Source organism: Anas platyrhynchos, chromosome 2, assembly GCF_047663525.1.
Source record: "Anas platyrhynchos isolate ZD024472 breed Pekin duck chromosome 2, IASCAAS_PekinDuck_T2T, whole genome shotgun sequence".
In the NCBI taxonomy this organism is placed as follows: Eukaryota; Metazoa; Chordata; class Aves; order Anseriformes; family Anatidae; genus Anas; species Anas platyrhynchos.
Window position 1 is genome coordinate 122,882,537 of NC_092588.1, and position 26,858 is coordinate 122,909,394.

Below are 26,858 nucleotides of genomic sequence, written 5' to 3' on the forward strand. Positions count from 1 at the left end.
GATGCCGATGACAGCCCGCTTCGGGCACGGGTCTTGCCGAGCCTGTGGGAAGCCTCGTGCTGCAGAAAGCCCCCGGGAGGACGGGAAGCAGCCGTGGCTGTGAATCACCCAGAAACAAGCGATTTGCCACGGGTAAATGCGTGGAAATGGCTCAGTGCTGCAAAGTGTGACTAAGGCTGTTATCCAGAGCAATGGGAAGGCTCCCAGCCCTCCGTGCTTTCCGAGGGAGTGTTAATTACTGCTAGGGGTGTGAATACGCCACGTCTAGAATAAGTCACTCTGACCACGTAGCTCCATTGCCCTTTCCATGTGAAACAGTGCTGGATTGTCTAGAAAAGACTGATGAGAACAACTGATAAAACATCATTTTAGTGTTAAAACAGCTGTAATTCACTAACACCCAGTGGACCTGAGTGTGGACGATCATTTAATTAAAGGAATTTCCCTGTTCTGTTTGCTGCAGCAGGGATCAACATGGTGAAGAGACACAGCCCTGGAGACCTCTTGCAATGAGCCTGGAGGCTCTCCTTGCCATGAGTTAGGACAGGAGACATGGGAACTCCACTGCTCTAAAAATCTTTGCTCCAGAAACTGAAGAATGATTTCTTGACCATTTAGGACCAGCCACCGGGCAATGTTGCTGATGGAAGTCCTACCTTGTGATCCAGTGATGCTCGGTCACATTCCCAGATCCTTCAGTGTCCCTTCATATTTAAGGAGGAAAAAAAATTCTCTCTGGGAAGTTAGACAGGATTGTTAGGAACATGGTGGGAGTTTCACTCTCCTCTGGACTGCATGTTTCTCGGTGGTGCCATGGGTTTCCTAAACTTTAGCCTATATTGGGTCATATTGCAGATTGGTGTCTAAAGGATGAGAAAGTCTCAAATAAGCAAATGAGCCTAGAACTATAAGGCTTCTGATCATGCTTTTTTTTTTTCTGTTTCCATTTTATGGCCCTGCACTTTCAAGCACACCCCTGAATGTATAATTTCACTTGCTTTAAGTCTTGCATTGCCCTAATGGACTGAAAATTTATATAGGGAAGGCATGATGATAACTTCAGAGGGGAAGGTGATGTGTCATGTTGTGCAGGAGGCACCGAGTCGAGTACAGTTTTTACAGAGACTAGACACCTTTTCAGATAAATAACCTTGAAGTAAGACCATTACCATAGCAAGACGTTCACCAATAACTCTTGAAATGCCTAGCTGCAAAATATATATACAAAATGAACTATGACAACATTACTACAACTCTGCTTTGCTATTCCAAAAGAGAATTCAGGCTGGGACTAACAATTATCCTAATGCATTGTGTTGGTTAATTGAAGGAATTTGTGTCATGAGATAAATGTCAGAGTTCAAAGTCAAGTGTGTGTATGTGAGAGAGAGAGAGAAAATGTATGCAGGTAGGGTTGTTGTCAACCGGAGCACAAAATACAAGGCTCTGTGATTTTACAGCTGGGAAAATATCCAGAAATCCTTTCTAGGCAATAAATTACATGCTTGTGGAACAGTAATGATATACAAACAAAGCAGCACCTGTAATGAGTCTGCAGCCATCACTGAGACCTGGGAACATTAATGCCAATTAATCTGGGAGGGAAGAGTAAGAGTGTGCCAATGATGCTAGAAAGTCTCATAACATATCCAAGCACTTTCTTTTCCACCTGAATAAGAGTGCACACGATGAATGCGAACCCTGTTTTTCCCTACTGGTGTCCTGGAAGGTATTTGCTTGTCAAAAATAGTCCACGGGGTCATGCTACAATAATATTAACTACTCATTACTGCTCCTGTCAGCTCAGTAACAACTATACTGTGAACTTGGAAGTGCATTTAAAAAATGATGAAAGCATGTCTTGATCAATGTTGACTCATCAGTACCTTACTATATGCAAAAAACATTATCATCCTTAATTGCCTCTGTGATGCTGCACTCGGAGAGGCTTATCCCTCAAAGAAAACCCTTGGGAGAAAATGCTACTCTCAGCTTTTATGAGACTAATGTGGCTTGGAGTGAATTGATCAAACTCACATTCCACAGAGTAACTTAAAGTGCCCACTTAGCATTATTCCCAGCTGGCAGTTTGCTCTGTCTAGTTTATAGATTAGTAAAATGTTTTCCTTGTGTTTTTTAGTTTATCCTCCATTTTAGCCCATATTAATATTTAAATTCCCCTGGAACAGCTTTCCTTTGATGACAACAGAAGAAACCAAAGCAAAGCAAAGGTAAACTTTGGGATTTATTTTTCCATCTCCTACCTGATACATATTGGCTTCTCATTCTAGCCCTAAAAGAGAAACAGGCTGTGCAGGTTGGTGTGGAGTGCCACATGAGACCAGCATATCTTACTATTTGATGAAGAAGTCTCTAGTCCAAGGGCTTTGATCCAGGAAAGCACTTTCAGCAACAAGAGTGATCTCCAGGTCCTTCGGTGCTTTATGATTCTGTGATTTGTCTCTGTGCTTCCTTTAGGGCCTGCTGGGTGGCTGGTGGGTGGGAAGAGCACACAGCCTTGCTTGTGGTTAACAAGGCCTGCTTCATGGCACAGGTGGCCTGGCAAACCCCTCTCTTCCAGGGCAGCTGAAGGGGCAGCTGGATGAGTCTCTCTGCCCAGCCCTTCACAAAGAGGGCTCCGCACTCTCAGGGCATGCAGAGCTCGGCTTAGGAGCCTCTGGCACATGAACATCCTGCCTGGGGTGGCATGAGCCCAGTCTTGGCAACAGGTCCTCACCAAAGATCTTCTCCAACAGAGAAAGGCTCGGGCAGGGTCAGCCTAGAGAGTGGCAGGAGCCCCAGTCCTCCACTCCAAAACCAGGAGGTGCTGGCACCCTCCTGGAGCCCGGGGTGCAGGCAGATGGGCGCTGTGCTCCAGAGATTTTATGGGTAAGGCCAGCAGGGACTGAGACCTCAAAACATGGAAAAGAAGCCGTACTGACCTAGGTCTGGGCATAAAGCTTTCCACAGCATGCATGGTTTTCACTTCTGCACTAGAGGAGTCCATTAGACACTGCACCAACTACCAGAGGGTATATGATTTACGGGGCTCCGATGCATAACCTGTACCCAGGATGATCCTTTATAGAGGCCGTAGCCAGGCAAATAGCTTTTAGTATAAAAGGGTTTTGCTGGAACCTGAGGCACACGCAGTTAGCTTTCAGTTCACAAATGTCCTCGTATTGAGGGCAGGAGAGTTTGCTGTAGGGTAATCAGCAACCTAGGCCAGAAGGGACTGGTCTGGTCTCGGAGGGGGCACAGACCAAAGAATGCCCCTCTCTTAATTCCTGCGCACAATTTGTTAGCAGTGTTTGGTGCTGGAAAAGCAGCCGATTACAAGGCTAAGCTTTCCAATTGTGGAAAACCCACTTCAGCTCTCGTTAATGTTTACTTACCTTCACTGATAGGCAAAAATGCCTTACCTAATTTGTAGTCTGAACCTGTCTGGTTTCAGCCTGCATCTACCGAGTCTTATTATACCTTCCTGTGCCCTTTGGTATGAAACTGCAATGTTAGCTAGACAGAAAAAAAGCATACGAGCGATAGTCCATAGGAAATTAAGGTTCAGGCAGATGATGATGATACTTCTTCAGTGAATCCGTGTGGCAAGGCGTGTCACCTTGCAGCACACAGCCACGAGCTGCATTTTTGGGGTAATACATGTCAGTCTGCTGGGATAGGAATTACCTACCCGGAGTCTACCGTCAATTACAGCCGCTGCCTTTTAAGACGCTGAAGCTACAAAAAGGGTCAACATATGAAATATTCATGCTGACATTTCCCTACAGCGAATCCTTTCTGGGCTCAGCCATTTCCTCCGCCACACTCTGCATCGTGCCCTGCTCCCCTGCCGCCTGCCTCCCCCCAAGCCCCATCAATTCACCCGGCCTCGGGGCTCCTTTGGTCTCCTTCCCTGAGACACTCACGAGGTGAGATGCTTCTTATATTCTGCCTGGCTTGCTCCCAACCTGTGCTGTCTGTAACCTGTCTGCGTTTCTAGGGCTATGCGATTCTCTCCTGCCGCCGAGCACCAGCCTGACCCCCACTCCTGATGTGGTTTCATGCTCCACTGTCGCTGTCAGAAAAATTCCAGCACTAAGCAGTTTACAGGATGCGTTGTACAGCAAAGCAGGGGGAGAAACAGAAATCCTTAAAGTTTACAAAGAGAGAAAATTTCAAGACACTCCCTTGCGATTATTCTGCAGCCTGTCATTGGCTTCTGTGCTAAAACTGATGGTGTATTTTTAACGTAAGTTAAAGCTCACACATAAGAGCAAAAGGTTAATTTGACATGCAAATGTTTTCATTTAGAAGACGGCTACAGCGTTTCCTTGTATTGACATTTGCTTTCAACACAGTTGAATGGGAAATTCATGCATGTAAATTTTTCCCTGCAAAATCTTTCCTTTTTAATAAACTGGCATATTATTACAAATGTAACGCGGCACAATGCAACAAAAATAATTGACAAAATATCTTCCGATCTGATTACATCTAATTACGATTAGCAAACTCGTGCTCCGGGGCTTTTATTTTTTCCTTTGTTTGTTAAGCACCATGTGTGGTTCTGGTGATAGATAAATAACAGCATGTTGAATGGGATGTGATTGCCAGTTCGCACGGCGGCTCCTCATTTAAAAGCCACTCATTTCACAGCACAACCTTGGGTATGTTGCAGCGCTGTCCGTCACCATAGTGTCTGAGCACTCCCTTCAAAATCACGATGTGAGGAGTATTTTAGGAGTGTCTGGCACTTCTCACTTTTTGAGGTCAAAACTTTGTGGAAGAAGGTGGCAGAAATGTTGTTAATGAGAGCTGTTGCCTGCGCCACGCATCTCCTCTTCTCCCCCGCCTGGTTTGTTGGGGAAGGAAATTTCCACCGCAGTCATCCCAAATTCTTCTGAAGATTTAGCTGTCATCTTTCTAATGATATTCACTGCCGTTTGGAGGGGTTGTAGATCTGGGCTCGTTTATCTGGAAACCCCGCGTCCAGTCCCCACTTGGATATGAAACTGATGGATGCCTGTGTGCCAACACCTTGTTGCATTGTGCTTTTGCTCCCTTGCAACTTCTCTTAGCCTCTGAGACGTACTGAGATCATCACCTGCTTGGGGAAGGTGCTGTTTTGCATTGCGTATTGCTAGGAAAATGGTGCCCTGTTTGTGGTAGGGTTGTTGAGGTGCTGTTGAAATGAGAATAATTAAAAACTCCACAACAGCCTCAAGCACACAGAAGCAATCAAGGAAGCTTGTTCATAACAAGTGGTCTCTTGCAGGGATATGTGAACTCTTGGTTTTCTTCCCAGGTAAAGTACCAAGCGCATGCATCCTCTGTGCAGAAAAACACGGTAACCCAATAAAATTCTTTTAATTCAGGCAAATAGCTGATAGCAGAGCCATGTGCCAGCACCAGCAGCCCCTTCTCCAGACAGTGGGGCAGCCCCACACCTCCCGCTGTCCCCTCCCAGTGCCATGGGGCTCTCCCCAGGAGAGCTGACAAGCATGGGTGGGACAGAGGGGGCTGGCCAGGCCCTCCTTGGCTCTCCTTGGCTGCTGTGTCCTCTGCGAGGCACCCCCTGAGCTCAAGCACACAGCATGACTCTGCTCCAGACTCTGGGAACCCCGATTTCCAGTTTTCCTCCTTGTCTTGGACAATACCTGAACTTGGGACCTGAACACATGACCTGAACCCATCCTCCTCAAGCTGATTTCTTCTGGTGAGCTCTAGCAACACCTGATGAGCAACATCTGTGCAAGAGCAGAGCCAAACCACCCGTGTATACGGGGTATTTTGTACACAAAAGGTGCACCGTAACACGCTGCCAACTGCTCCACCACCCACATCACAACGGGAAGCCAAACAGCCTGCGTGAGTCACCCTTCGTTAGGAAGCAGATTTGCTTTCCCCACTGAGGCACTCAGTGAGTCAGGAGGGAAAGCTGTAGCTGGGGATGCCAGCTAGCACCCTGGCAAAGCATCCGAGCTGTGGCTCTCCCCATCACCACGGCGGCTCCCTCCTCCCCGTGAGCAGCAGTGTGATAATTAAGCCGGCAAAGCCGTGCGACCCGGGCTGTCAGGCTGTCACAAACTGCCACCTCTCATCCTCTCAACAAAGGGCTCCTCTCGACATCGTTGCCTTTCATTCTGTTCGTGTCGGACAAAGTGCTCGTTTGTGCCCACAACGTGCTCGTCTCTGCGGCGCTGCTTGTCCAGGCCCTTGGTCCTGCTGTCTGAGTTTGTCTCAGGGACGTAACAAGGGAGGGGCAGCTGCAAAGTCTGTAAATTCCCTTGCAATTTCTGTATTAGCTCAACTTTTTAATTAGTAGCAACTCTCAAAATTTTAATATCTCAATATCAGAACCCAGAAATCGAGAAACTACTCCTAGAGATTGGCCCTAAATGATTTCCCAGCTTACAATGACCAAACACGAGGAGGTTCTTCCTTCAAAATCTTCACCTGCCCTTTCTGTTTTGTTTTGGCAGCGTAATCAACAGCTCTGCCATTCACGCTTTTAACTAGGAGACATCTTCAAAACTTCTTTTTTGCTTTCTCGGTACATCCAAGAGCTTCCTGGAAGTTTTTAATGCTTGTAAGTACAGCCTTGTAACATACGGAATGAAAATACTATCTGATGATCAGGCAAGGATCCAGCTGGCTCAGTGTCTCCTTCCTGACTGTCAGCAATAATGCAGTCCTAGGGGTGAATGTAATAGGACCACGATATTGCAACATTTCCCCAAAGTATTCGCATAGGCACCAGTAATGTGCTGTGCAGGGGCTTCCTCACCTGCAGACTGTCTCTGAGAAAACTAGCTCTTTTTGGCTATTTTTCTGCATTCATTCAGTTCTTGTGAAATTAGTGAGTAAATGTTAGTGTTCCATTTTCCTGTGACAGAGAATTCAGTCTTGTTTGTGGTACATACCTGTGACAACACTTTTTAATACAGCTTTATCTTTAAAGAGGACTCTTCCTTTACTGGTTTCTTAATGTTGGTAACAGGGCCAGCAAACTCTCCCCTAGAGATGTGACTCCTTGCAAGGTGACTGCCTGGCTCCAGTGCCACCCCTGGGAAGTGTGTGAGTGGGGGGCAGGTAAGAGGTAGGTGACCATGGGACTTTGGGTTCAGGAAGGCAGTGCTGCACGAACTCCTGACAGCAACCACATGTCAAGAGCTGTAGGGCAACAGTCAGAAGCCAGGTAAGAAGGAGAAATTGGGAGACATTTGGGTGGACTTCTAATGAAGGCTGGGTCCTTCCTTGGCATATTACTCTGGGAAAAGCAGATGGCCAGAAGGCAAAATTTTGGGACCCATGAGCCTGACAGAGCGAGAGATTTGTCAATTTGTAGAAAAAGGATCCTGGAACAAAAGGAACAGGTGATGCTGGAGCTGGCTTTGCTTTACTGAAACTGTTGAATTTTCACCTTACTGAAACATTGAACAAAGGGCACCGTATTTGAATAACACACTACTGCTTGCATGGAGAGCTCCACACAATGGTATTTCAGTTGGTCCTACCCAGAGAAATGTGCCTGGAGATGTAAGTGGCATTGCAGAAAAAATAAGAGGAAATGCAGCAAAGAAGCTGTGGTGGTAAATGTTAGGCCTGCAGACAGAGAAATAGTGACCACAGTAGGGATTTCCAGGGGGAAGAGATACCAAGGAATAAAATGGCAGCAAAGTAAAGTGGCCCAGAAGCATTCACTGATTTGTTTGAAAGGGCTGCCTCGCATCAAGGACAAGAAAGATCCTGGTTAGAGTGGCACAGATGGCACCCAGCATCATAGAGACATAAAATTTCTGAGCTGGAAGAAACCGATAAGGATCATCGAGTCCAACTCCTGGGTATCCTAGATGCTGTATGTGTTTGTACTAGTCTGGTTGGAGATAATCCTGAAGATATCTGGGGAGGCAGGAGGACAGACTGGATGGAAAACCAGCAGGACTGGCTGAAAAGTTGTGAAACTGCAAAATAGTTCAGGTTAGATAAAGCCTTTGGGATAAGAAGGTACTTGAACCCCCCAAATCAGGAAGACTGAGATAAAAAAAAAAAGGGGGGGGGGGGACAGGGCAGCCAAACTAGTCAATAGGAGAAGCTGGGTCAAAAAAACAGACATCAACTTTGGCAAAGAGTTTTGGTCTGAGGGGACAGGGTTCACCAAGATGAGCCTCCTTGGTGACTTTGTAGAAGATCCTCAAAGGAGGATAAAGGCAGAAGAAAGGAGGAGGTGTGAGGTGTCCTCTGGGCAGAGTAAGTGTCTTACTGTGTTTGCTGTTGCCCAGCTCCCGGCACAAGAGGAAGGAATGACAGCCGAAGGACATGCCTCCTCCAAGGAATAACCATTTCCCTGGAAGGACCACAGCCGGGTGTGAGAAGTGTGAGGCTTCCAGTGAAGGCAGAGCTCGAGGAGGAAGCCCCAGCCAGAGATGCACCACCCCAACCCATGCAGGAGGTAAGCTCAAACTTCTGGTAAATGCTACATACAGATGAATCACAGTAAAGCATAGGCTGAGATCAGGGGTTGGCAGGGAAGCACTTCCATATGGCAAACATAGTCATATGGTCAAGCACGTCGGAGTCTAGCAAATTCCTGATGGAAGAATGTGCCATATACCTCACAGAAATCAATTCAGATGGGGGACAGAGAAATCAGACTGAAACTGGCCTGCCTGAGGATACAGGTAAAATCAACATTTCGCGTTTCCTTGAGAAACAGTTTTGCTAGTGGCTCTCCCAAAACTAGTTAATTATCTCACACCTCCATGGCTGTCATTGCAATCGGGTTCTGAAACGGTTTGCTCTACCTCCATTTCAGCTCCTCACAGTTAGCCTCTCAAATGTTCTCTATGCACGCTCAAAGGCTGAACAACATTAGCAGCACACACTTCACATCAAGTGCAGTCTTGCTTTATTGCAACCGATAGCAATCTCATTCCAAAGAGTGGAAGTACTATTTCTGACTAATCAGGTCATGCGAGATAACTTGCATGCTTCGCTCAATATACAATTATTACAGTTAAGCATTACCCCATGCAGAGAATACACTCAGCAAACTCATTCAGTCCTTTTAATTGTGCCTATAAAAGTGTGTAATGTCGTCATATAGTTGATGCATTGTCATGACCGTGGTGCTCTGAAGGAGAGAAACCTTATTCTTACAAACAGCTAATTGCCACAATATACCATCTCTGCTGCTGCCAGTGATAAATTCTTGAAACTACCTCACTGGGATTAGGTCTTCTATATATTGCATTGTAAAAAACAACTGGATGGCACAGTATATATTTGGGGAATGGGACGCACTAAATGAATCATATTTTACTTTTCTCATCCAAAAAGAATTGCAGACAGTGCTACAAAACACTTGAACACTCTGTCAGTACTGTTGCTGCCACTTGAGTAATGCATTTTTGCAGATAAATAGGAGTCTGTTTAGCAGGTTTTCAGTATTTTTGGATATGTACTGCAAGGATGAAAGTGATGAGTCCTTCCAAAGTTCTTAGGTCATTTCCACTGAGCTGTGATTCTGCGATTGCTTTAGCTCTTTGATGCCAAAAATGTCACATTTCTTTTTAAACTTTATGCCAGTCAGGTTGTTTATTCTTGCGGCTCCAAGTTGATATAGTAAGAATTTTTCTTCACTTCTGCATAGGAAGAAAAAAAATTGTTTATAGTCAAGAAGGCAATTAGTTGCACTCTGCCAGGCATGGAAACCAATTGGGTAGAAGGATAAAAGTACAGTCAGAAATAACTGGCGTACAAAGCAACAGCTTTATTTTTGCCAAGGTGTACACAACAACCCCTCACAATTTTAAAACTCATCTTTACATAATTGACTCTTCAAAGCAGCTCACGCTGGTTGTCTTGGTTTTGCTTGTCCACTGGGTAGACTTGTAAAAACCAGCCCTGATTCCAGCATGTTGAAAACTCCTCATTGATCCATTAGGAATGCAATTTATTGCTGGTAAGATAGCATGAAGTTGGATATGAAGAAGAGTTTGCTGTCTGGGATGGCATTGTCATGCTTGGCAGGAATGCCATTTTTTAGCTGGCTGTGGTAGTAATAAGCTGCATATCAACACAATTCTCAATCTCTCTTTCTCTCAAGGGAATTTTTTTTAGAGGGAATATAGTCAGTTTTGATAGATTTTTTTCCTCACTCAATTTTCCCCTTTTGCAGGTAGACGCACACACACACGCACAGGCAAAATGGGACACAGGTATGACAAATGGATTGTAAAATGACAGATTTATCTCTGACTGGTTGCTTGTAATCACATGAAAGTTATCTTGATTAAAAACCACATATATCTAGTTGTGCCTTCCGTTTTGCATAATTGCACTGGGATTTTTGTAAATTCGTGTGCCCATGCTTTGATTCCTTCTTCATATTGCTTGCCTTAGCGTTTGCACCCCGATGAGGACAGACATCACCCTGGGTCCTGGAGGCCCTTTCAGCCAGGGGGTCCAAGCCCAGCTGTAGTAGCCCTGCATGCTGACAAGACAGGCACCCAGCCTACCTTGTAGCTCTGCCCTCCACACCATCTACCAGGTCTGCAGATTTCTTTGTATGTTTGCTGTCAAAAGTCTTCCAAGCACGGATCTCCTCCATTCCTTAACCATGTGTAGTTTTCTGCTTGGGAGTTACCCGTGGACAGTGTGCTGGCCCTGATTACACACCCAGGGGGAAACTCCACTAGGATGCCAAGCAACAAACTGCACCCAAAGAAGGTTATTGAGGATATTGTAAGAGGATTACTGTACTCTGCTTTGTCTCCCAGTCAAAGCCCTCCAGTTCTCTTTCATTGAAGAGGAGAGGCATAAAGTAGAACAGATGGCCTGGGTAAAATTGCTTGGGACGATGCTCAAAAATGCCTGAGATACAGGAGAAAAGGGATGACCGCCTCAGTGCTATGCCTCTAGTTTTCTTCACAACAGATCTGGTGAGGAGAAGGCAGGGATGCCTTTTCCAAGCAGGAATGGTCTGTGAGCCTTTTGTGAATGCTCCTGCACAAGGGGACTGGATCAGTGCAAATTTTGCAGCAAGAAAATACCCAGCCTTGCATCCTGAAGATTTTTCCCCATGCCTGAAACTAAGGAGCTAATAAAGTAAAATTGGGGTTAGAACACAAGTTCTCTTTATAATATCTTGAAACCCTCAGGTGCTGGTCTTGCTTTGTTAGAGTCTACGTGTCAGGGTTAAGCGTGCTCATTCTAATGCTGGCTATGGACCAAGTAAGAGTGAGGCATCCTTGTGTAAATGAAAATTTGTGGGCTTTGTACACTGCTTGAAATGGAGGTAGGTGAGACATAAATGGGGTAAGGAAAGGGGTAGAATGGATAAGCAATGAAGTTCACTGGGATGATGGAAAAAAATAGGATGGTTGCTCCACTGGTGTTCTTCCTCTCTCCTTTGTGAAGGGTTGAATTAGGAGAAAAACGGATAAACAGAAAGAAAGTTGTGAAATGAGGATGCCTGAATGGAAAAGAGGAAATACGGGAAAAGAACAGATACAGAAGTGAAGCAGTCACTAGAGAGGCAGTACCAGAACCTGTCAGCACAGCAGAAAGAGGGATACAGAAGTAAAATGTTCTCTGAGCATCCCAAACACCTTGCTTGAGCTGCTGTAACCAGCTGGCACCTCCTGGGAGCTTTCCTCTAAGACTCTCTGGTGAGGGGAGAAGAGGCACCACGTGGGTGTGTCTGCTCTAGAAGTTGTGTCTGTACCTGATAAGGAAAGGCAGGTGGGAGACTGCGGGGTCCCAGCTTTGGATATAGGCCTACAAAGCAAACAAAACCTTGCATCAGTTTGCTCTGCAAATTTATGCATAGAAGACAGCAAAGCTAAAAAGAAATAAAACCCAACCTCACACTACACAAAGGACAGTGGGAACACTATGAATTTTAAATTAAAAAAAAAAGCATTTCATGTTAATCAGTTCACTAAAATGTGTGTGGTGGAATGTAGATGTAATAGACCTTGGAGGGGTTAAGAGTCTGACACAGGCTGGGGGAACGAGCAGCCTTGGAAGTTTCTGGGTCTATTAGCTCCTGAGCCCCAGGCTACCGATGACTTTGAGCCCAAGGTGTCCATGTAATCCAAAGAAATAACTTGACCGGTGAGCTAGAGAAGGGAACCAACACAACTAGCAAAATCAAGTTTCTGCCTCTTTCTCCATTGTTTATTTTCATTTCCTGCTCCTTTTCTGTTCTCATTTTGTGTGTGCATCTTGCTTAAAGGGTTTAGCCTAGCTGCCTAAGATCTTTTTCCAACAGAGCTGTAAACCCATGAGAAGAAATGATCTAAAATAATAATAACAACAGCAACAACAATAATAATAATTTTAGTTATTATTATTTTTATCTCTGCTTCAGCCAAATTAGTATACATTTGTGGTTATAATACAATGGGTGATCCAACTGTGTTATGTCCTTGTCCTTCTTGTTACGTCCTGGAATTTTGACTAAACTGATTTTTTATTCACCCCCAGCACTGCAGGTAAATGCTAACAGTGTGGGGCTGTTTGGAAATCTCTGATACCTCTGGCACCAGATCAGTAAGGCTGCACAGTCACAGTGGTCTCCAAAGCTACTTGGTCTTCTCGAGAGAGGTTGTGCTGTGTAGTGTCAGTGTGGTTTAAAAATCATCAGCTCAGAGGAAATGTCCTTTTGCTACCTGTGCTTTACATTTCCTTCCTCCTCTTATTGACAAGACTGAACACCAAAATCTGGGCATTAAAACCATTCCCTATCCCCAAAATAAATCTTTTACCATCTCCATTATTACCTAAAAATTATTGCACATCCATTATTAAACACAAAAATTCCCATAAGGTGATGAGAAAGAGAGGCATTAAATGAAAGCTCAGTTCATAGATCCTCCTCCACCTCCTCCAGCTGCTTTTTTTTTCCTCTCTTTTTTTTTTTCTCTCCCTTTTTTTTTTTTTTTTTTTTTTTTTTTTTTTTTTCCCTCTATTTACTAAAAGATCCAAAGGATTTGTACTGGTGACTGTTAAGAATATGACCAAGCAGCTCTCTCCAGCCTAAGTGGAGTGCAAAATGTCCCCTGTCCAAAGCCATGCTGTCAATCTGGATGGCACTACCACCCTGACAACTGAGAAACACCCCAAAATCCAGGCTGCTTGCATCATATCCTGATGTCTGGCAAGTCTGCCCATGAGAGAGGGGAGCCTGCAAGTGTTTCAAGCATTCACAACCATCCTTTTGTTGGACTGGGGCCTGGTGCCAAGATTTGTGCTATCTTCTGCTGGCATGGACCAACATTTGAATCCAGCCCTTGATATTTAATTAAGACCAGTATTTGGAGCATCTGTTTGCAAAAGCAGTCAGAGTGTATTAGGATAGCAAAATAATGAGCACTTTGCAGCATGTCGTGAGGCCATACATTTTATTATTTAGAGCTTTTTTGGAACTAAATTCCTTGTGAATATACACAGGATGAATTAGAAAAGGAGTCTAAATGTTCTTTCTTCTTCTGACCCCCAACACAAGAATGACTGTATGGAAACCACACTGCAGGATCACAGAAAGAAAATGTCTTGTAAGCCATATGATAAATCTAAAATTAGAGCACTACTTTAGCTAAAGACTTGGCTTAGGAAGTCAAGTCACTTAAACTGAAGAGAGTAGAAGGAAGGATGCCAGAGTAGTAAGAAACAAAACATGTAACTTGAATTATCCTTTCTTATTCATTATTTTAGCTTTTTTTTTTATTTAATTTTATTTTATTTTAAGTGGATGATTCTGTGTTAAGCTACAAGAACATAATTACTAAGGTATTCCGTGAATGGATATAATACATTTTGCATTGAGGCAAAGATATTGAAATCCTATAGAAATGAAATGAGAATTATTTCAGAGTACAAACACTACCTTACACCAATATGGAATAATAGAAATGGCCTCACCTAGATTTTGTCTCTAATTATAGCTTCTGGTGAGCGACAGGATCTGATAGTCTTGTCATTAGCTCAAGAATCAGAAAATCCAACTTAATAACAGAATAAATCCTGCTTGCTCCCTAGTAGCTAGAGGTGAATATCCTTTGACATCCAACTTTTATTCTTACACTTATCCTTTGGGAAATCGTGATGAGGACCCTTTCCTTGCACTAAAATAAATACTAGGATTGAATATCTGATAAATATGGTTTAAAAAAAAATAATCGTAGAGATGAGCTGTAAAAACATTAAGTGCTTCCAGACAGGTCTTTCTAGAGTGTGATGATAAACATGAGATGCCATAACAACCTTATTAACGACAGAGAACAAACCATGATGGAAGCTTAATGGACTTAATAGTGCATTTTATCAGATGTTCTTCTGTTCTGAGCTGATGTCTTCCACAAGGCTAGCAGCTCTTTCAATATGCTGAGGAAAAATCAATCTGCAAATACCAACCATTTGCAGGAAAGAGTGTTGGCAGGGCACAGAATCAAAAAATGCGGAAAGATGGGACATAATGACTCCAGCCCCCTCAGAGGGGAGAAGCAGGGAGGGGTAGATGGTATCCAAATAGAGATCAGGCCAAGGGAGGGACAGAACAGAAGTGGTGGGCCAGACCTCCTGCAAAGGACAACCCATGAAGGAAGCCTTGGGCATGGAGGTATGAGTACAGGGCTATGCAGCTTTAGGGAACACAAGTGCTCTTTCTGCATCATCGTTTGCCCACTGTTGGTGTCTGTTCTCTTCCAGGAGGGCATACAGTAACGTGGGAGCACCCAGCTGGCCTTAGTGCATCCTCAGAGAAAGTCTCCCCCAGGAGAAGGGGAGAGGCCCATAAGCTATGTCAGTAGGTTTTGGCTTTATAAATAAACGCTGGGCTGGGACATAGTATTTAAAGTGCTCTGTAGGAAGGAAGATAAGAGATCTTTATTTTTGGTTAGATGGAAATGCACAAAAGTTTTCTTATTTAAACAGGCATATCTTGAGGAAGGTGGAGGCATATGAAACTGAAACCCTGTGAGGGTGGCAGAGGACTTCCCTCAAGGAGAACATACAAAAGTAAGTGGTCCAGTGAAGTAGGTTAGGCTGGGTATCCAGGGGAATATCAGCAACACGTAGAACAGTTATCCCCAGGACTAGATGCGATTTCAAGTTCTTCTCTTCATATAGCTGAACGACCAAAGAAAGCCCCAGATCAGTACATGCACATATACCTCTGCATTCCCTTCCAACTGCTACTGGTTTATATTCATGCTTTGATGCTGGTACAGTATTCCCTTGCGTGCCAGGCACGGGTTCCACTTTACAAAATGACATAGACATCTGGGAATATAACTTCCTGCCCATCTTCTCTAGCTGGCTTGGAAATTTTACTCACTGCTAAGGTTAAACTACTTTTTTTAAGCAAATCTGCATCTGTTTCTAAAAGCTGGCCTCATCACGATGCAATGTCAGTATTAGATCTATTTATTACTATTAAAGTTATTTGCTTACCGCTGACATTAGTTACATGGACTATTAAACTGCATCAATTATTTAACTTGTTTCTAATTGGTTTAATTTTATAATTTGACTAGCATAACGACAAGTTATATAGGGCTACACATTGAGAAATAATGGGGGAGAGTTCATTCAAGGTTTATAAAAACTGTTCTCTTAATATTATATTAAGAAAAAAATAATAAGCTTTTTTTTTTTTTTTTTTTTTTTTTTTTTTTTTTTTTTTTTGGCATAAGCTAACCTCACGCTAACCCTTCAAACCGCAGAAGTGAAGCTACTGTGAATCATCTAGCCTCTAACCTTCAAAACATTAAAATAAAACAGATGCTTTCTACTAACTTGGCTCTTGATAATTAACAAATGTTTTTGAGTCAGACCACTGCACAGTGTTTTTACTCAGAAACATTAAAATGACAGATGCGATTCTCCACTCCTCAGTCCTAGAGAACTTCTATCCATCCATACTCATGTATCCTGTGAATAAAATGACTGATATTGGAACTAATGTTGTTGAAATAATTTCAGAAGGGCTTTCCAGCATCATGAACCACAGAGCCACAGCAAGCAGGACTAGGTGAGAGTCCAGGAGCTCATCTAGTCCATCCTTTTGCTTCATGGCAGAGCCAACCAGACCGATCCCACATCTGGCAGATGTCAAGGCCACTCTGGCAGTAAGTGCACAGCCCCTCCAGGCCACCTAGTCCTGTCCTCAACTAGCCCTTACTGTTAAACCTTTTTCTCCTAATATCTTAGTCTTCCTTTGCTGGAAGTGGTACTTATTGCTTAGTTGGATTGCAGTAATTTTCCAAGTGCTGAGCTGCCTCATTTCATGACAATCGGGAGGCATTTGGTAGCTACATATTTAGGGATTTTGGAAAGACTTCTTTGCACCTGTTGGTAGTCAGGGCTGATGTCCAATGCCACTCTTGGAGAAGTTATGTTGTTTTGGTTCTGCTCAGTGAGATGAAGGGACAAAGAACAGAAAGCCTTTTCTTGCTCTTTTCTTATGCCTTGAAGGAGTATCTGGCCCGTTGTTGCCATTTTTCCTGAACTCAGCAATACGCAGTTCCTTACTCAGCAGATTCCAGAAAAGTGCTAAAAAATTTATAACCCAGAAACACAAAAATATAAACAGTAGTTCTAGATGCTATAGTATGTATGAAAATAATTGATGCCGATTCTAAATGCATAATGCTAATTATCATAACTAGATTTGTAGACGCTAAAATGAAATTTGTGTCTTCCTTTCAACATGGGAAAATGAAACAATGAGAGGCAAAAACATCTCACAGCAGAAAACAAACTCAGTGTTGAAATCGGTCAGTAGTGCTTTCAACAATCGCTTGCTTAATTATTTCTTGCTTTCCTTGTGCTGCTGCCAAGAACAAAGGTCATATTTAATGACTGCCTAAATCATTTGCAATATTTTTTAGACTTGCCCTGGAGGTAGCTGATGTAGATCCTTTTGTACTTGGTAGGAAAATCTCATATGGATTACCCTGTTAAAGAAATGTTTCCTTTATTTATCTTTCTAAACTTATTTGAATCCCTTCACATCTTTCAAAATACTTTTTTCTTTCTCTGTTTGCTGTCAGATGCAATAGTGACAGCTTCAACAAGGCAACACTGGTTGTTTCAAAATTATAGGGCGTTCAGGACACCCACATCAGCTTTGAAGTAAATTAGAGGAGCCACGAGCATTTACCTCTGCCAAACACAGGAGAATATAAGTCACCACAGCATCGTAGTAATGACATACAACCTTAACCAAGACTCAGGGAGAACAGCACAAAACTGAGGACCTAATTCTCCTCCTTCTTATCCTTGTAGTAGAAAAAGTCGTGATTCCATTGTTTGGACTTAGTGCTTTACTGTCACTATTCTTGAGAACTGAAATCAAAGGCGATCTCATTTTTCTAATGACAGGACACTCCTGGTGTGTGCATTCACGTCCCTTCTTGCTTCACTAAAGACAGCAGCTGGGCAGCAAGCAGTAGGAAAGTAAGTTATAAAGAGCCACTTTGTGATGAAGTGGAAATAGAAGAAAGAACAGAAGAAAATGGAATATTAATTACATGTATAGGAGGCAGTCTGGGACAGACTGCTTGCCGTCTGACATCAGGCCCAAAACTGAGGCACGTATGAAAAGTATGTCATCTGGAAGGCTGGCAGTGGAAAGTTTTAGGGCTCCAAATAACCAACTCCATTCCACTGGAGAGACCGATGTCCAGTTGTGGAAATGGCCTTGTTCTTTCCAAATTTTTTGAAACATCTCAGTAGGACACAAAATGATCACACAGGTGATGCCTACACTAGCATTACACAGACACCAAATCAAGCCAGAGCTCCTGTTCTCTCCTCCCGCAAACAGAAGTGTTTCTGCCCCACAGGATAAATTGTGAGTCCTGCATTTTTTAATGCTTCTTGGAAAACTGACTCTGAAAACACAGACCAGCTACTTTTACCCTCCCTGTTGATTAACATATTGGCTTTGACATTGGTATATAATGGTTAATTTTCAACACTACTGAAGTTTTACATAACCACTGGGTTCTGTAACCGCAGTGGATTTAATTACGACAGAAAGCAAGTCTGCTATTGCTGTCATTTTAGTGCACAGCATCACAGCATCATAGGGCAACCTAAGTGGCAAAGGACCTCAGGAGGGCCCCTGCCCAACCTTCTCCCGAAGCGGGGTCAGCTATGGGAGCACACCATAGTGCTTAGGACTTTATCCCGTAAGGTTTTGGAAACCTCCAAGGTACAACCTTTACCTTTTGGGGCAGTGTCTTCACAAGCTTAATTGCCCTCATGTTGTCTCCAGTTACCTAGTCTGGGCATCTTCTCTTTCAAGCCATGTCTGTTCTCTCTTGTTCCCTTGCCTTGCACCACTATGAAGATGCTGTGAAGACGTTGTCTTTGTTTTCTCCAAATCCTCATTATAGGCACTGGAATTAAGAATGTGCAAAAGCACGTGTAATTCCTAAATAGGCTAAATATTATGGAAAGAAAGATCGGGCTCTTATATCTGTGTCTTTCCCATTTTCTCTCCTGTTTGTCAAGGCCCTGACTGGCATTATTTCCCTGTCATTTCCCAGCAAGCTGATTCAGCAGGGTCTATAAGCACAGCTTTGATTGTAAGCATGTGTGTGTAGAGGACCACTCACTTCAGACAAACTTTCAGCAGTGTCAGACGTATAAGCGTCCCCTTAGAGAAAGTGAGTGACTAAAGTGTCCTGTGATTTAATGCGCACCTTCTGCATTATTCTTGGCTTGGAGACGGATTTATCTGCAGAAAATTCTTTGGAATCTCTCTGTTATGAAAGCTGGAAACTAAACTTGTTTTTGTGTCTTAAAAGAAAGCTGATACTCTGAAATCATGCCTTGGCCCAGAAGTACGTGCTGGTAACACATTAAACAAAGTGAGAACTAGTAACACTGCATCTATACCTAGGCGTGTGCTTGCAGACCTTGCAAGACAGAGGGAAAAGACAGCAGCTAAGCCATGCATATGCTCCGTGTTTCCCTGAGCAGAACCATAAGCCAGCAAACTGTTGCATGAACCTTTACTCTCCTATCGAGATAGCCCATTGAAACAACATCCTGTAAGCTTGTGATTAGCTATCAACAGATTGTCCCTTAAATGTCATTCTTGAAGAGTTATTTAAAAGGAAATAAATTTAGCAGAGAATCAAGGAGTGCTTGGGGAAGTTTAGCTTACAACAATTTGCTGTCCTGCTGGGTCCAGAACCTCGATTGTTTTTAATACCGTGTGTAATGACACTGGTGGAAATACCCCCGTTTAATATCATGGAGACACAGCAAATGCTAAAAACCTCTTAATTAGTCATGCATACTGACAATAAAAATATCCACAATCGGTGGGTATAAGCCAAAACTGGAAGACTGGCTTTCGTTCCTTAGGGAACAGGCACGCTACCAGATCACAAGAATAGGAGGAAACTGCTTCCCTAAGTGCAGTCTACATTTGTTCGTTATTATGTTTCTGGCCACTTCAAGGCAGCTACCTCAAGAAGAACTGAAAAGTCCATCTCCACCACTACTTGAGAACTGCCCAATGTATCTGTCATTCCCTAAAAGAATGACAAAAGATCTGAGTGAAAGAGGAAGGCACGGAGAGAGAGAGAATGTTGGTGTGCATACTTGTGGTATTCAAACACTTCCTAATGCACACCCACAACCTCTATTGCGATCAAATAGCATGACTCCTCAAATCCAAATCCAATGCATTTGCTTACAGGGGCCTCTTCTCAAGTTTGCTGTACTGCTTCCAGTAATGCCCAATCTTCTAAGGAATGGCTTTCCCATGTCCCAGCTTTTCTCTTGGGCAGTGTCGTCCCAGTCTTCAGGTCCTTGCCAGCCCCAGCAGCACAAGGGGCACGATTTTGTCGTCAAGAATTTGTAGTAACACGTGGTGGCAGCAGTGAGTAGCAAGGAAGGAATGACGAAGCCGATAACTCAGTCTTCAAATACCATAGTGTATTGGCAAATGACTTAAAATTGTTGAGTTTTCCATACACCTTTGTTCCTTCCTCCCGCATGTGTATTTCTACATTCTTTGCATCTTTGCAACTCCAGGTATGGTGTATGAGTGTTTCCTGAGGGCATTTTATCCAACGTATGTACATGTATCTCATGATTTCCTACCAACAGTTCCGATTGCACATAGAACCTGCATGATCTTCAGAAGCATTTTAATGCTTCTCACCTGCTCCGCTGTTTGGTGGACACCTCAAGCCCACGCATGCTTGTGCAACTTCTCATACTATATCTGGTGCCGGTGTGGGGATGAGGAAGGGAAGCTGAAGCCTACAATGAAATGCAGAGGAAAGGGTCTGCCTTGTTATGATGGGATGTCAGGTCCTTGTTCCTCTTCTCCCAGACGAGGCATTTCCTTCCAAGCACTCCCTCAGGCACTGACAGCTGTTTGCCTCCTTGCTCTGTAGTCAAAGGCAATGCCACCTGGGGTACAGAAGGCAGGTCCTTTTTCTAAGTAAATCCTTTTTGGGATTAGGATAGAGCTGTACATAAGAGAGAAATAATAATATAGAACCGGTTAAGCAATTTTATTTTATTTTTTTTAATTAAGAAAAATAAATGCTAGTTTTTCTGAACCTTGTCAATGCTATGTGGTGATGTCAGTATTTGGAAGCCTTATTTTGGGAAGTATTTTGCGTTTGGAGCATCTGAGCAGCCTAATGACCGTGGCACATCTCTGGGCTCTGACTCAAGAACAGACACAGTAAACCTCAGGACACCTGATAGGATGAATGCCTCCACCTCATTTTGACACTTGTGAGGTATGCAAGGCTGTAAATGGCAAAGGTTTAGGAACTGCTTCGTGAACAGCCCTACAGTGTGCGGAGCGGGGCAGAGCGGGTGACAGTGGGGCTGTCAGCTCAGGGACCACCCCCACTAGAGGCTGCTTCTGCCCTTGAACCAGTGCCCTGTGAAACAAGGGAGGAATATCAGCATGGATTTACAGGCATGATGGAGGATGAGGTCTGCCCACAGGAAGGCTGCCAGCCGTTAAGTACCACATTAATTCCAAGCATCCATCACATACCGCGGAATTAGTGTGGTTTGCAAGACTCCCCGTCAAAAGCAGCTGAGAAGATGGGAAAGCATGACAACACCTTACTGTTTTTAAAACAAAACCAAAGATTAACACCTGTACACTGCTGCTGGATTTACAAAAAGAGTGTTGATTGCGGTTGTCGTGGCCTATAAATTGAAGACAAATCCATTTGCTGCAATGGTGAGTGTGCAAGAGCTGAGGGAAGGCTGCTGAAACCCTGCGACTGTAGTGATGCTGCTAGCATGTAATGTGGAAAAAACTTGTGAAGGAGGACTTTCCACCCCTCCACATGCTGACACAAGAAATAATGATCGAATGATGTGAGGACTGATCAATCTTGCATTGCCATTTTCTCTTTTCCTGACTAAACAAGGGTGAGAACTTTTACTCCTGATGAATCCATATCCCTCTCAGTGTCTCCTCATGGCCTATATTAATCACTCACACTGCACCCTAAAGGTGTCCTTGGCAGGATTTTATAGTAGCCCTACTAGTGTTGTTCACATCAGCTGTTTTGTTATCCTTGGCCCGTGATGTACTGCAGGGATGATTATAACATTTCCTGGCTGTAAAGACATTTCTGAAGGGTTCATGGAGAAACTAAACTCTCAGCAGGCACATGTGTGCATAGCATTTAGGCAAGAATTTACATCGTCCATCTAATATGCAAATCTGAATTGAAATCATGAAATGAGGTGAAGCACTGAGGCCATATGCTACTACTCACTGTTGAATTTTAAGTCTTTAAAGCTACTTGGCCTCCTTATTGAGGCATTTATTTTGGAGCTATGCCTACAGAAAGTATGTGCAGCTTCTAGTCAGAGGGAATTGAAAGGGGGTACTTTGATCTGTAGCCACTGCAATCCTCACCTTTCACCTGGGGTGAGGAGTTATCCTTGCCACAGGAGCCCCTGTGTGAGAGGGCTCGAGAGGAAAAGAGAAGCCTCACCTGGCTGGTCCTGCCTGAGCCTAAAGCAACGCCTAGCCAAGGAAGCAATGCCATATTTCTTAATAAGATCTTCTCGGTCCCAAAGAAGAAGGGAAGACAAGATGTGAAAGATGTGCCTTATTTTTTCACAGGGGCATCCTGAACTTTTGCTAGCATGTTATGGTTTCCCAGTGCCACAGCATGACTAAAACAGCCAAAATCTAAAACACAGTGGTTGCCTTGTGCTCAGGATGGAGCATTGCCCTGGAAGGAAGCAAGGAGCAAGAAACAAGGAAGTCATAGACACTGTCTGCATTAGCCTTGCATCTTTTGGAGATGCCACAAAAACTGGAAAAAGTGAATATAGGGAAAAATTCCCAGATTTGCTTCAGTTACCTGTTGATTCCTTTAGCAGTGGAATGTTCACAAATGTTCATTTTGTGAACATTTGGCCTCACCTCCAGCACACAGTAAGTTTCAGGACAGCCATCTCTGTGGTCGCATGCTACAAAAATTTAGTTGCTGAGTGTGACAATACTTTTAGAGCACTGTTAGGAGATGGCTAGAAATGCAGTCCCACTGCAGTTCCATTAGCATAATTGGCATCCGCACTTATATGGATTCAGCATTACTGACGCTGTTTCAAAGGGACTGATTATGTGCTGTATCCCTCGGAGCAGTATTTCAGGCTGAGATCCCACTGGGATGTGGCAGACATGAAAAGAAGCCCTAAATTTTATAGTGCTGTGTTAGTATTTCTACAAGAAAAGTGTAGTATCTAAAATAAGGTTATCATGTACAGGCAATTACCAGCTTAATGGATTTACACTGTTCTTTGAGATTTTCCCTGATCAGTTCTCTAGTGTAGCTCCCCTTGATCATCTAATAAGTTTGTTCTTTTCCTAGAAACAGATCTTCAGCATCTTCCGTTACGTGCATGCAAAATGTAGTTGCTCACTATGTGATCTTGAAAATCAGGTGTAGTAGCACTTCACTAGCATTGAACTGTCTGGGTCTGTTAGCAGCAGCTTCCTTAGCTTCTTGTGTTACCTTTTGAAGCAAATGCCCAGATGCTGACAAGCAGCCAGGAAGCAAAACCTGAGAGCTGGGTACAAAGTCATATGCTTTAGTGTCCCCAGGCCTCAGATACAGACTAGGTGAGCCAAATAGTTTCTGACAATGGCAGCAGCCTCTGAGAGCCCCATCTTGTACCTGGAGGTCACTGGAGTTTCAAGGATGTCCCAGCAATTCCCTTGTACTCCACCCAGCCTCTGCACTGTAACATAAACCTTGCAGGTCTCAATGCTTTTCTTTTCTTTTTCATTTCTAATTTGTACATTATATGTGTTATGCAGACTTAACATCATACACGTTTCTGTATTATGCTTCAAGAAACAGCGAAGTTATGAAAAAGTGTGTTTTTGCAGGCATTGCAGCATGCGTACATGCTTCTAACCTGAGAGACCTGACAGCCGCCAAGCTCCCACACCCAGCTGGGGACACTGACTCTGTACAGACAATTTACAAAGTCAAAAATTAACCAATTAACCAAGCTTTTACTTCCAGCGGTAGAAACACAGGTGCACATTCTGGAGGGCCACCATGACTTGGGACAGGTCTCCAACACGAGGTCCCTGCCATTCAGGTTGCCCAGAATTGTGGGGATCTATCCCCAGGTGACAGGGTTTAGCAGTTGCAGTATTATGCCTAGATTTGCCACTTGCATATTGCAAATTAAGGGAGACATGATAGCAACGGAGAGCTAATGACCTTTCAGCTACTCCTTTGTCCTTTGCTGTCCCCAAGTTGATTTATCCCTTCCCATACCTTCACCATGCAATTAAATCATTTGAATATATTCGTGTTTTCAAATTAAGTTTTTAAAAATTATTTTTTAAAGCCATACAACTGTAAAAGGGACATTGAGTGTAAATATAATCTAAGACCACAGATCCTCTTAAACTGTCTTTGGGGCACCTAATGGAGGAGAAAATTGGTTTCTCGATTTACTTTATTAGACACCCGTGGGAGACAGCAAAGAAAGTGTCCCATATTTCTTTTCATACTTCACAGAGAGTAAGCTTTGGGGTACTGTAAAACACTGATTAATGTGAATATATATTTTGGGAGGATGATTAGACAAGATAAGAGCATTTAAAAACAGCAGTAGTTACACCAATGTGAATGCACAGAGTCCTTTCACTCTTCCTTAATCAAACTGATAAAAGAGATTTACATTTCTTCTTATTTTTTTTTCTTTTTTTTTTTTAGAAGAAAGGAAAGAAAAAACTAAGCTTACATTACAAAAGGGATAGTGAGGATTTCCTTGTTTGCTCTCCAGAGTTTTCTTAACCCTGATGTTTTGAATCAATGAGTTGAACAGAAGCAGAATAGCTCCAGATCAAAACCAAGGAACCAGATACCTACAGAATTGGTGAGGTAATTAATATCACTTTCCTGTATGTTTCAAAGGAAATGTATTGTGTTCTGCATAACAGTGTTTGTTTTGACATGAACAACCATCAGCTGTCTCTCGACTTTTTCACATGGTTTCAGTAGGAAAATTGCAAAGTTTCTGTCTACCTGATACATAAAAAAAGCACATTTTGCTAGGACTGAGGGGCTCTAGTTCAGGCCTAAGCGCCAGGCAATGCACAGAGCAAGTGAGCACCCAAAGGATACATTAGATACTGAATGCATACAGTGTTAGGCTCATCTCTTCAAACAAGTGAGCAAGGTTCTTTCATTTATATACTCATAAATGGAGATTCTCATGCCATCGTGAAAGGAGCAGGCACTTTTATGTGTGTGAGGTGTGCAGGAGACTGAAATGCTACAGCAATATCTTGTGTTTATCGAGGAGGCTCAAGAGCACTAAACTGGGTAATAGACCCTCGCAGGAGAAGGCAGAGAGTAAAAGAAGTGCTCTCTAACAAGGGCCAAAGCCAGAAGATGGTCTAAATCCACTTACACCCAATTTCACCTGAAGGGCATGTTCTCCTGTATGCAGTCCAGGGTTTTTCCTCCCTGGCAGAAGGTCCTTTTGAATACCAATTGTCTGAACTTCTGTTTAGGGACTTCCCAATTGTCATGCCTCTTATCTTGCAGATTTACATTCCGTCCTCCTCGGCTTGCAAACACTCCTTATGCATGATGCTGACTTCAGCCCACGCACTATTTGTGTGCTCTTTGAAAGACCCAGCCCACAGCAGGAGCGGAGTGCTTGGCTGTGGTCCTTTCTTTGGAGACAGCGCAGAAAAAAATGGGTAAAATTCTGCTCCTTTTTATTCAAAATTCCTTTTGATGGCCATGGGACCGGTCGCTCTTCCCACAACTCACAGAGATACAAATATTGTATAGAAGCATGTGTTTAGAAAACATACCCAGCCTTAGCTTGGTAATTGGCCCATCTACCTAGCACATCAACCTAGTGGGCCTACTCGTGTGTCAGGAACATGACACGGGAAGAAAACTTGGTCAGTGCCATTCAGGCTGTGGTCGTGGGTGCCCACAGCCTAAGGCTGATGGTATGTGCTCCTCACCAGCAGCCCTGCACGGCCACTTGGCCTCCAGGTGACAGGGACCTTGCCACTGAGGCCTACAGCAGCAGCTGGAGGCATCTGGTGGTGGTGCCACATGGAGCATGGGGCAGGCCCTGTGAGACGCATCTGCTCCCCCGCCCTCCAGATCTGATTTCCCCAACCTCCTGAATTTCCAAACTTTCTGTCAACTAGTAAAAGTTTCTCCTGACAGCGTGCGTCTCCTCTGTGCTTCACAGTCGATCAGACTCTGTCCCTATGTATTATTTATTGTGCTGTGGCAGCGCTCTGACGGAGCTGGAAAATTGGCTGGCAGGATTCAGTCCCAGCTCCGCGTGGCTCACGGTCCAAGAGCAATCACAAGGCTGATTGTACAGGGAAAAAGCTGCAGCTCAGCACTCGCAGACCTGCCAATACATACATGCAGACCTATATTCTGGATTTAGATATGCAACTTTTTACAAGAGTAACCGAAGTGCCAACTTTCTTCTTCTTCTCCCTGCTGTATGTCCTCACGTAGCTCAGCCTCATGCTGGCCCGTCAGAAAGCCCCAGGGGAATGAGTACAGCCTTCACAGCCAAAATCACTTTGCCTTGCAAAGTTTTGCCTTTTCCATAATTATACATGTACCTGTTAACAACAGGCTAAGCAGCCGTGGCCCCTTTTGGATAGGAAGTGTCCGAGTCCGTACAGAGCATGCTGCTGTTCCCATGCCGGGAGGGTGGTGGCACGTTGTCCTCGGCTCTGAAGATGTCAATGTTTCCACCAGATGTCAGGTGAAGGGGTTTGGGTTGGGTTTTTCTATGGGGAGGAGCAAAGATATTAGCCAGTAAGATGACTTTTGAGCTTGTTTTTATTTGGATTTGAAGTCTGCCTGTGCTGAGGAGCCTGCTGAAAACTAATCCTCAGACAGCCCCGTCAGTTAGCACACCTCCAAGCAGCACTTGGTACTGACGCAGTCTCTGCAGCCTGTGCTGCTGCCTCCTGACAAACACATGCAACGGTGTGATTGCTGGGTCCAAAACTGCCTCTTTCCTCTGTGCCTGTATGGGGTCTGGTACTGACATGGGTTCCCTACTTCAGGAAGTGTTTCTTTGCTACTTATATAAAGACGCAACAGAAACTCCTGGAAGCAAATCCTAGGTGTAGCAGTGATGTGTATAATAACACTAAAATGAACATTTCCACACAGAGCCACATGCCTGTTCTAAATAACAGCAATGAGGAAATGCATATATTTAGACAGGTACAACACGTACTTACGTGTGGGTGGCTGTGTCTGGGACATATTTCAAATGAGAAGAAGATGCTGCTTAGCACTGTGTCC

The 26,858-nt window shown here is 43.8% G+C and overlaps 1 long non-coding RNA gene across 1 annotated transcript in view; it reads left to right on the forward strand.

Moving 5' to 3' along the window:
* Positions 1 to 2,722: 2,722 nt before the first annotated feature.
* Positions 2,723 to 26,858, forward strand: part of LOC119716155 (uncharacterized) — a 30,929-nt gene continuing 6,793 nt past the window's right edge. Inside the window, exons 1-4 of the long non-coding RNA XR_005263920.2 lie at positions 2,723 to 3,929; positions 15,991 to 16,136; positions 24,264 to 24,431; positions 25,101 to 25,258. This is a non-coding gene — a long non-coding RNA (uncharacterized lncRNA). The remainder of the gene's footprint in view (positions 3,930 to 15,990; positions 16,137 to 24,263; positions 24,432 to 25,100; positions 25,259 to 26,858) is intronic.